The sequence below is a fragment of the Quercus suber genome, unplaced genomic scaffold (assembly GCF_002906115.3).
Source record: "Quercus suber isolate HL8 unplaced genomic scaffold, Cork oak 2.0 scaffold_331, whole genome shotgun sequence".
Lineage (NCBI taxonomy): Eukaryota > Viridiplantae > Streptophyta > Magnoliopsida > Fagales > Fagaceae > Quercus > Quercus suber.
In genome coordinates, this window is record NW_027069784.1 from 779,127 (window position 1) to 790,127 (window position 11,001).

The window sequence follows — 11,001 nt, forward strand, 5'->3', positions numbered from 1 at the left end:
AAGAAGGAACAGCCCATTCAGAATGCGTCACATAATCAGCTAGAGAATCTCATTGTTTCTCAGCAATCTGTTGAAAATTTAAGGGTTAAATGACAAAAGATCATTGATACTAGACTAAAGTATCACCTAAAGACTAATGCTGTGAGTGACATTGGAAGAGGTTTCATCACAACATAAGCAAGTGATCCATATTCTAAAATTTTGGGGTAAATATCTGCTTTGTGACAATATACATATTGGGAATGGCTTTAAGGATAAGGAGGTTGACTTGTATCATTATTTATTGGAGTCTTAACTGATGGAATTGCTTTTGTAGCCTTCAGAGCAAAGGAATGGGGCTTTCTCTTGGAAGAGGCATATTTGATAAAGGGCAACAGTCAATAATTAAAAGAAAATGTTTTATAGAGGAAGCACTAGAAAATGACAAAATTTTCCAAGGTATATACGGATGCTCAAGGCCTTTTTCAAAAGATAAGCATGCAGATTCAGATTTCTTATATATTCAAAATAATATACTGTGGTTCTTTTCAAAAGTATTGTGTCAAGAAGCTCAAGTAGGCCCCATCTACATAGGACAATCTCACACAAAAAACTTATGAATCAGCAATGCTAGAGGAAACCGCAAGATTTCAGAGGACATACTTGACATAATTAGTATCAACTATCAACATTTAAGAAAAAACAAAGGGATACAATAACACAGAAAACATCAAATTAACAGCTACTCTAATTGGACAGTGTTGCTAGTCACTTTATTCAGCCATTTTTTCTTCTAATATGGTTGTTCCAATCTAAGAGTTGGTGGCTCTTCCTCTCTATTTCCTCGTGACATCTTTAGGAACTCATATATGCTTAGGTCATGTTGCTTCCAAATGGTTTTGCCTATTTATTGATAAAATTTGTGGTACATCCCTTCTTTCTATCCCTGATCAAGGACTCTGCATGGACCAAGTCTTCAAGAAACTCAACCAATTGGTTGAAGACTGTAGTTTTGCCCACATCATGTCACTTATCATGACCCTTGCTTTGTTTCTCACTATTTCTCAATTGCACACTCTGCACACACACAAATGAGTAAACAAGTCCATATTATATTAATCGCTAGTTGCCAATCATAAAACCAATATGCTCCTGCCCTAGTTGAATGAACTCATCTATCATCTAATGAAATTTTGAATATAAACTTGCTTACAGGTTCGTTGATCATGTTTCCAGATCAATAGGTGCAACAAGCTATGTGTAAAGCAGGCCAGATATTTAAAGGTTGAATGAATGGACATTTGTTTAATTGGCCATTGTGGACATGTATAATGTAGCAAGAAGCATAATCTCACACAGAGGGTATATACATGTGCAAACCCACAAACACATACATATAGCTCACAGACACAGCTAGAATGAGTGAGGAAGATAAAAAACTTCCAACCAAGAAGAAACTTAAATGGAATGGAATATAAGCATGTCTCCCATTAATAGGCTCAATTGTGAATCCATATACCCTGCCACTGAACCATGAATAGCCCTGTGTGCGAGGAAGGTTGAATACACTTTTCAGATGCATTGCTCAGAACAACACAGATCATGTAATTAGGATCCGCAAAACAAGCAAACAAAGGCTTATTCGTTGCCCATCAATTTGTAGGACAAGTGACAGAGGAAGGAACTGTAAATTTTCCTCCTATATCGATTTTAGACTTCTCCAAATACATGAATATCTCTTACACATAAATGAGAACCTGACACGATAACATTCAAGAAAATGACCAAAAAAAAAAGAGTATGTTTAAAATGAAAGGTAACTATAAACAACATTAATTTTTATCACTATGTTCCAGGAAACTTTATATCTCCAACATGAGTTTTGGGCATTTTACGCAGTCCAACATGTTTCTCCACATCAGATTATAGGACATTGTAAGAGCAATTAATTTTTAATAAACTAATGGTTATATTTGAGATAGATACCCATCTTACGCAGCCCAACATTGACGCCAGCTTCCTCTTGTAGTACACATAAACGAGACCACAATTGTATCCCCATTTAGCAACCCTGTCATGAGGGAGAATTCTATGCATGAATTTTAGCCAACAAATGAAGGAATGCTTAATAGCAATACAAATCCAAACCAAACACCATCAATCAACAACTGGAATCTTTTACCTAATCTTCTTCCAAATTGACCTACATTAACAAAATGAATAGAAAAACAGCAATTCATTTACAATAAGGAGCAAAAATAGGGACTCATTTGTCAATTGAACAAACAAAACACAAGTTAAGGGAAAATTATATCAAGTACCATGACTAGTAGTGTTAATCTGTGACCACCTAGATGGGGTTTTCTCTTTGAGATTGATCTTGATCTTTCTTCATCATCCATTGCAAGTTTTTCGTGTTAATTTGCTAGGCTGATGCTATTTGTAAAATCTAGAGGACCTGTCTTTGATCTGAATCATAAGTGCCAAACAGATTAAATTAGGGATCTCAAAAATCTCAAATTTTAACTCCGTGTGACCATAACATAGAAAACCAAAAATAATGCTAAATCAAATTGCATTACCTTACAAACCACTGAAGTCCTTGAGCTCCTACTACTCTGAATGAATAAACTCTTAAGATGCATAAAAAAATAATTATCAAAGAAATAAATTGGAGCTGTTCGCAAGGTGAAGACAACTACATAGGCTAAATCTTAACACTTATTAATGGCAATGAAAACATATTTATTATAGGATGTGATCCTGTGTGCTTTATACAGTCTCATATGTGCCATATGACCACTCCCTCTTAAGCAAGATATGCTTACCCATAAGGAATATAGTTTTGACTTCAGCTTGCAATAATAAACAAAATGTAGGTACACGAAGGAAAAGAAAAAAAAAAAAAAAAAAAAACCAAATAGCACAAGACCATTTTGTTAAGATTTACTAGTAAAATTATTTTGTAGTATTAAACCTGAACTCTACTGTAACTTCTAGGATCACTGTGCCCATAAAAAATATCTAACAATATATGTTGGCCATGGATCGGTTCTCATTACCATTTATACTTTGCAGATTTTGAGAGTATACAATTCTCTGACTCATAATTAATTGCTTAAGGTACACAATCAATACAAGATTACAACTCAACCATTAGGAACTTTCTTTTCGACATAAAATACATGTTCAGATCAATCCAATAATTTTTCAAGTGTTAACTCTTTGTTTTGTTAAAATAGCTTTTTAGATGAATGAAGCTTACCACTGTAGCAGCCCATTAACTTGACAACACAGGTACCATTCTTAATACATTACGATTGAACATGGGTTGCATGAATTATTTCTTGAGCCTCCGGACAGTAGTGTTGCAACCAAAGGATAATTTATAACCTACATTAGGAAGAGGATGATATCCAATATAAGAGTCTCAATATCAAATCATGGTTTTGTATCAGGAGATATACATGACCATCGGCCCATCAGATTTTAGAGTTGTGTATGCCTCAAGGAGTACTGGAATGCCTCTCTAACTCTTGTTTCCATCATCATCATCATCATACTCAGATTTTCTAGAAAGCTCCTTCACATCCAAATTCAATTTCCTAGCTTTTCTTCCTCTATTCCCTGCTACATTTTTTCGAACACCTCTCTGACTCTTGTTTTCATCTTCGTCATCATCATACTCATCGTCACTAGCATCCTCAATGCCCCTTCATATTCTTCCCCACTTTCATCTTCCTCTCCTTTCTCTTTTTCATCAACAGCTGTCTGCTTTTTTCTTTTCATTACTTCCACCCAGCACACTAACCGGTTTACCATCTTACTTCTGCCACTCATCTTCCGACTTCTTCGACTTCTTCTCCATCTCAATAGAACCCTTCTTTTCCATAACCGAAACTGCAAGCTCATCCAACAAACCAACTCCAAAACACCATCTTCATCTTTGTTTCCGCCACCTACGACTCGAAAATAGTCAAGGAACTCCGGAACTATGGTTTTTTTCATAATTATGAGGAAGACCTGAATCTCATTTCAAGCAATCAATGGTGCTAAGTGGGATTTTGTTGGTTTTGATATCATCAAGAGCTTCAAAAGGCGATCAGCAGTCTGCTTCTTATAAGTATCGCTCTGATAAACCAAGCATTGTTTGGGGTCGAGGTTTAACGCCTTAGCAGTGAGGCGAACGTGGGGCAAAACTCCGATTCCGCCAGAAAGGAACTCATTGAAAACAGAAGGGTATTTGTGGATGATAATTGAACCAAGCAATCAATCAATGGAGCGGAATGGGATTTGGAGGGAGTCACGTTTCTAGGTGATAATGGAGATGGGTACAGACTTTGAGGGCTCAGATATGAGCAAATTCTTGAGATTGAGAAGGGGTTTTAAGTGCTTCTCCTTCTCCACTGCTGCTACGGGCTTCTTCTTCTCTCATATATATTTTTTTTGTTTAATATATATATTTCTTCTTGCCTTTTGGGCGAGGAAGAACTGTCTTTTGGGTGGGTGAAGATGAATAGAATAGCCGAAGAAGAGACAAGATGGTCTCAGCAAAAGAAGAAGAGACAAGTTGGTGTGCGGAAGAAAAGAAAAAAATTTGATGGAAAAAAAGTTAAGGAAAAAAAAAATATAAAAATTTATTTTGAGTGGGATACGTGTCCGAAAATTTACAAAATAAAAATTACAGTTGAGTTAAAATGCAACAAATTTTCACAACATTTGAAGTGTTAAATCTTCTATACATTAAAATTAAATTAAATAGATTAATAAAATATTATACTAAAATTGATCACAACTAAAAACAAAGAGTCTTATGAAAATATTGTCACATTTTATTTTATCCCTAAACTTTTTTATTTAGTGCTATTTTTCTTTAGAAAAAAATAGTGCTATTGACAAAATATTTTTATAACAATTTTGTTATAAAGTTTACATAGTAAATTGTTATTAGTTTTCATCAGCACTTACTAGTGACATTATTTTTTTCTACCATTAACAACTTGTTATGTAGAATTTATTGTGAAATTTTTGTAAAAATATTGTGTCCATAACTTGCATTAAGAAAGGTAATTAATATAATAAATTCTCTTTTCATATATATATATATATATAACTCAAACCGCCACTTTTATAAGTGTTAGCCAAACACTTAGTTTTTTCAAAAAACTTTTTTTTGATAGTTTTTACCAAATACAATGCTTAAAAAAAAAAAAAAAAAAACTCAATTTCATATTGCTCTTTTTAAAACTTCCACTTTTTCCAAAAGTACTATTTGAGAAAGTTGAACCAAAGTCACCTTAGTAGAACTAATAGACTGTGGTTTTTTAGTCCTTTGAACCCACTCATTTCTTTTTTTAATTACCCTTTACCCACCTATGGTTTGTCTCAAATTTAACTTACCCACTCGTGGTTTCATTTTTGAGACTTAACCCACTTGTGCTTCACTTCGTTACTATTCTGTAACCCACCTTCTTATCAAAATTTTAAAACTTATATACATTCACCAATAGTCTTGTCATAGAATCTCTCTTGCACCCCACATTTTTGTTTATTGTTTTTTTTAGTTGCAACTTACACATATGCAAGTAACAATAATATGCAAGTACTATAAAAGATTTAATTGCTTGAGTTCAAATCATCTCATTCGCTAACAAACAAGGAGTTATAAAAAAAAATAGAAAGGTTTTTATTGATAAACTTAATTACAGATATTATATATAAGGACAAATATACAAAATTATGCATGTTATATTATAATAATCATTCATTTAGTTAGAAAAGAATTCTAAAATTATGTAATAATAACTCATTTAGTTATAGTTTCTCAAAAAATATATATATAAAGAAAATTCAGGATTAAATTTGTGCCTTGTACATTCTCAACAAAAAAAAAAAAAATTGTGCCTTGGGGGTTGATCAATAAAGTATTTATTCGGCCAAAAAAAAGTTGATGTTTTGCCCATACAGATGGGCAATGACCACAGTTAAAATTCTTCTTGTGGAAATTAAACATTGCAAATAAAAAGTATCAAACTAAGAATAAAAAGTATCAAACTAAGAAGAATGAAACGCTCTTTAAAAAATTGTATAATTGATCATAAGTAATTGGCCTGCAAGTAATGAATCAAGATCCAAAAAGTGATGAGTTCCACTATTTAACCAACTCACAAACCTACATATATACTCATAAAATAAATAAATAAATAAATAATCCTACATATGTAATTTCCTTTAATTCATCATAAATATAACATTACACAAATTAAAGTTCAAGGGCACCATTTTTTCATGAACTAATGGAAACAGAAGGTCCACCGTCCACGCAACAACACTGAAGTAGGACCAACAACATTTGAGTTTTATTTGCATTAGCCATTTACAATGTGTTTGGAGGCTTGAAAGGAGAAGGGAGTAGAGGGTAAGGAGAGAAGAGGGAAGGGAAATGGATATAGAAGCTTTAAAAATTAAGTATAGGGAAGGGAAAAAAGCACCTCTTCCTCTTCCCTTTATTTAAATGTTTTAAAAATTAAATAGGGAAGAGGATGGATGAGGAAAATGAAATTCAAAGAAATAAATATAAATTGATATCATAAGAGCGAGATTGACAATTAAAATTTTTTCAATACAAATGGCTCCCAAATTCCCCATTTGGGAGAATTAAATATGAGGGATTGTTGGATTGATTTATGATAATACACATGAAAAATACTTTAAAAGTATTATGAGAATGGCATAATAATGTAAATAAAAATGTACAAGCCCTAGTGTTTGTACAATGCAGTTGTGCAATACTAATGGTAAGGTATCCAGGCCATGAGTATGAAAGAAGTGGCTGCACAATCTGCAAGCTGGCCAGCTTTAAAAGTTGGGGATGGGAGGTGTATACTACCAAGATCCTTTATCACAATACGCAAGTCCCTGCTTGCCTTACACTTGAAAACAGTGGTATGTGCATCCATAAAAAAGTCATTTTGTTAAACTTGCAAAGCTTGAAGGTAGGCAAATAGACTGACACAATCATTCAAGGGCTTGATGCTCTTGAAAGGCAGACTGCATGGCTATACGGCTTCTGACCGTTAATAAGCCTAATACATCCTTATGCTTATCTGCCAATTTTTGGGGGTAGATAAAATAAAAGAAAAGAAAAAGGTTAGCCAAGGCTGGATCATTTTTCCACAGTACATACTTAAACTAGAAGTTGAGAATTCAGAGAAAGTTCAAGTTAAATTACCCTTGAATTAAGACACTAAAGGTCTAAAGCTGTAATCCTATAACAGGTATCGATAGCACTTGTGCCTGGATTTCTGCTTTATTTCTTATGATGATGCATGAAGATTTGCAGACCTAAATAATGAAGCCAAGGAGAAATCCTGACAGGAATCCTCCAATATGAGCAGAATCGACCACACGAGCAAGAAATCCAAGGGACAAATTTATGGCAATAATGAGCTTGAGAGTTACAACTTACAAGTGCTGCAAACTGAATATTCAGGAGTCAAGACCTATTCTCACAAACTAAGAGCATATAAGTTTAGGTTAATTAGATAAAACCTTAGCTTTGAGTCTCAGACTGTGACTTTTACCAGCCCAAGACATAAGGGCAAAAAGAATATGTTACCTTATTTGCATAGATTGTCTAGTCAGAAGCTCAGAAAGCTTGGTTCCCAATAGGCCAAAAAATGAATTAGATGCTCCAACTGATATTGTTGACTTTGGCAGGACATCACTGTAGTGTCCTGTGGTATAAAAGATAAATCGATTATGCATAGCCACTTTTCCAGAAGGGATTGTGCAGTTAAGAAAGATGCTAAAGTTGATTATGAAATCTATTAATCTACACTTTACCCACAATCCAAAATGATTTTAAACATAGATGACCGCTTGGTAGGATGACTTAAAAAGCTAACAGAAAAGCACCTCATGAGAAAAGAAGAAGAATATATAGTTACCTATGCTATATTAAGTATGCAGTATTAGCACCCAGAGGTTATAGCAGACGGTGCACAAACTCCAGAAATAGTATGGACACTAGGGCTGCAAAAGAAAGATGTGAAATCTAAACAACAAAGGTCTTTATGAACAATCACCATAAATACATGATCAAGACACTTCAAGTCCAAAGAAAAAAAATGCAAACCTTCAATGTAAACATAAGGCTATTAAGAATGAAATTGGAAGCCATCTTTCAGATCATCATTACTATAATACTCCACTGTTGCATTCAACACCATTCTTCATGCATATTACTTTGAACACTGGTTCTACTACTAGCTTAGTGAGCCTTGTAAGTGAGCTGAATCATGAGTGACATCCATACCAACAGATAAATGGAGAGGAAGATAGAAGAAACTGAATAACAGCATGCCAAATGGAAACCTAATAAAGCATCAGATAGATACCTGAAGGACAAATTTGGGCAACATTAAAATGTACAAGAGAACACATACTTCCTTGGCAGTTCAGAATCCTTGCTCATATGTCCAAGTGCTGGCCCTCAGAGCTCCCTTGTAAAGTGGGAATTGTTTCTTGTGCTGGATAGGGGTTATTAATGGTAACAAGCATCAATTAGAAGTAATACCACCACCACATTGAGAAGGAAAAGGCAGGAAGAGCATGGAAAAACAAACTTTTTCTAAGACATAGGAGGATGGAGGAAGATAGATAGAGTACTTCTTGAAGGAAATAAACAGTGGAGTGAACTCTTTGAGTGAGACATGATTGACATTAGACAACAACAAAGTCACAATAAACCAATAAGAAATTCAGTTCACTTCCAAGAATGTTGTTCTGGATGTACATATTGTGTGATGGTTACCTAATCCAATTAACAAAGCCAAGTATTCATGATATCTTCATCCCTAATAGCAGCTGCCTCCCATGCTTTGCACTCTTCCATATCGAGAAATATGTTTTGCTCTAAGACACAGAACAAGCATTCGATAGATTTAGAAACTTGATACATAGCAAGTACCTAATCCTATAACATTTTGACTAGATGATTAACAAGTATAGATTTGAGCTATGAGGGCTTCCCTGAATTCTTCTAAATAATTTATTTAAAATAATAATAATAAAAACACCCAAGGTGTTAAGCATTCAAATTTTAGATGGAAGGCTAAATAAAGGTGTTATTGAAAAATTACCTAGTTGCCTTTTGTAGTTATCAAACTAGATGGACTGCTAAAGAACCAACATTCCAGGTTAAACTTCTTTCTGCATCTTGGAAGGGTTAACAGGCTTTTAGTACACACAGCCTTCTGTATGTTTAGATTAAATGTGGCTGAATTAGATTGGAACATTATTGCATGATGTTCTCGAATGAGACCAAAACATTCCTAGGCCCATAAATGTTGGAAATAGAAGTTACTGACCATGGATTATAAAGCAAATATAACAGCATCACAAGAAGAAAAAGAATATAAAGATACTTATAGGTGAATTACAATTGAAGAGCAGAATGACTTTAATGCCTCAATTTTTTCTATATATTCACTTCTATTTCAGGTATGTCCATTTCATTCCAAAAGAAAATTAAATATAATGGATGGAGAAAATAGAAAGAAAAATAGACAGAAGATTAAAATGAAATATCAAAATATACCTTACTATAGAAGAGTATCCAAGGTATTTGTGATTTCTTCTTCTCTCCTAGTGGTCACCTCCGAGCAAGTATATAACTCAATAACTTTCAAACTAGATGATTAGAAAAAAAAAAAAAAAAAATTGGAGCCTTAATTTTCAAAATATTAGAGAGAACAAGACCAAAAAGAGCTAGTGAAAAAAGTTACAAATGAAAGATTTAAATATTAAAGGAAAAACTTTATAGCACCATTAATAGCCAACAAGGTTTCTGGCTTTCTGCTTCATCCTCGGCCAACACATCTTTTCTTAGGGGTGGCAATTCGTGTTCGCATGTTGGGTTTGTGTCAGGTTGAGGTGTGAGTATTATGTTATATAGGTCAACCCGAACCCGACCTGTTTAGTAAACTGACGTAGGACAACCACAAAAACAATAGAATAAGAGATAAAACCCTAGGAGTCAGCACCTAGGGGTTGCTTGGAGTCAGCACCAAGCAAACTGGAGTCGGCACCAGTAAAAGAAAACACACGTTTTTTTTTTTTTAATAATCATCAAAACTGTCTTACAATAATCCCAAAAAGTGTTTAAATAGCTAACATAAAGAAACCCTGAAGAAACCCTAATAATTAAATATTTGGGCTTGCTGAGACTCAAGCCCAATGACTAATAGGCCCTAGCCATAAGGCCACAGGTTGGGCCATCTTCTTTCTCCTATACGTGCGTGTAATTGGGGGCTTGTATCTTGTGTCCGCACCAACTCCCCCCGGGTGAGAAGAACTCGACCCCGTCGAGTGGAAATCTGAAGAGCTCTGATAATACTCCAACAAGTCAGGGTCCAGTCGCTGTAGCTCATCTCGAGTAATCCAAGTGCAATTAGAATCTGGGGTAGGACAACCACAAAAACAATAGAATAAGAGATAAAACCCTAGGAGTCAGCACCTAGGGGTTGCTTGGAGTCAGCACTAAGCAAACTGGAGTCGGCACCAGTAAAAGAAAACACACGTTTTTTTTTTTTAATAATCATCAAAACTATCTTACAATAATCCCAAAAAGTGTTTAAATAGCTAACATAAAGAAACCCTAAAGAAACCCTAATAATTAAATATTTGGGCTTGCTGAGACTCAAGCCCAATGACTAATAGGCCCTAGCCATAAGGCCACAGGTTGGGCCATCTTCTTTCTCCTATACGTGCGTGTAATTGGGGGCTTGTATCTTGTGTCCGCACCAACTCCCCCCGGGTGAGAAGAACTCGACCCCGTCGAGTGGAAATCTGAAGAGCTCTGATAATACTCCAACAAGTCAGGGTCCAGTCGCTGTAGCTCATCTCGAGTAATCCAAGTGCAATCAGAATCTGGTCGCCCTCGCCACCGAACTAGGAAACGGTGAACTCCTCCATCCCTGGTAGAAACAATCTGTTCATCTAAAATAGCATCAATAGATT

At 34.8% G+C, this 11,001-nt stretch overlaps 2 long non-coding RNA genes across 7 annotated transcripts; both read right to left on the bottom strand.

Moving 5' to 3' along the window:
- Positions 1-497: 497 nt before the first annotated feature.
- On the bottom strand, positions 498-4,421 carry LOC136061588 (uncharacterized). The gene is made up of 3 exons (XR_010623412.1): positions 3,245-4,421; positions 2,301-2,612; positions 498-2,050 (listed from the first exon to the last, which is right to left on the bottom strand). It is a non-coding gene; the product is annotated as an uncharacterized LOC136061588 (long non-coding RNA).
- A 2,200-nt stretch (positions 4,422-6,621) lies between these two features.
- Positions 6,622-8,880, bottom strand: LOC112006064 (uncharacterized). Of its 6 annotated transcripts, none has more exons than XR_010623416.1 (5): positions 8,650-8,880; positions 8,427-8,510; positions 8,117-8,355; positions 7,211-8,013; positions 6,622-7,085 (listed from the first exon to the last, which is right to left on the bottom strand). It is a non-coding gene; the product is annotated as an uncharacterized LOC112006064 (long non-coding RNA). The 6 variants fall into 6 exon arrangements; XR_010623415.1 differs by having other exon boundaries at positions 8,607-8,880; XR_010623419.1 differs by lacking the exon at positions 8,650-8,880 and having other exon boundaries at positions 7,211-7,459; positions 7,598-8,013; positions 8,427-8,634.
- Between the last annotated feature and the right edge of the window lie 2,121 nt (positions 8,881-11,001).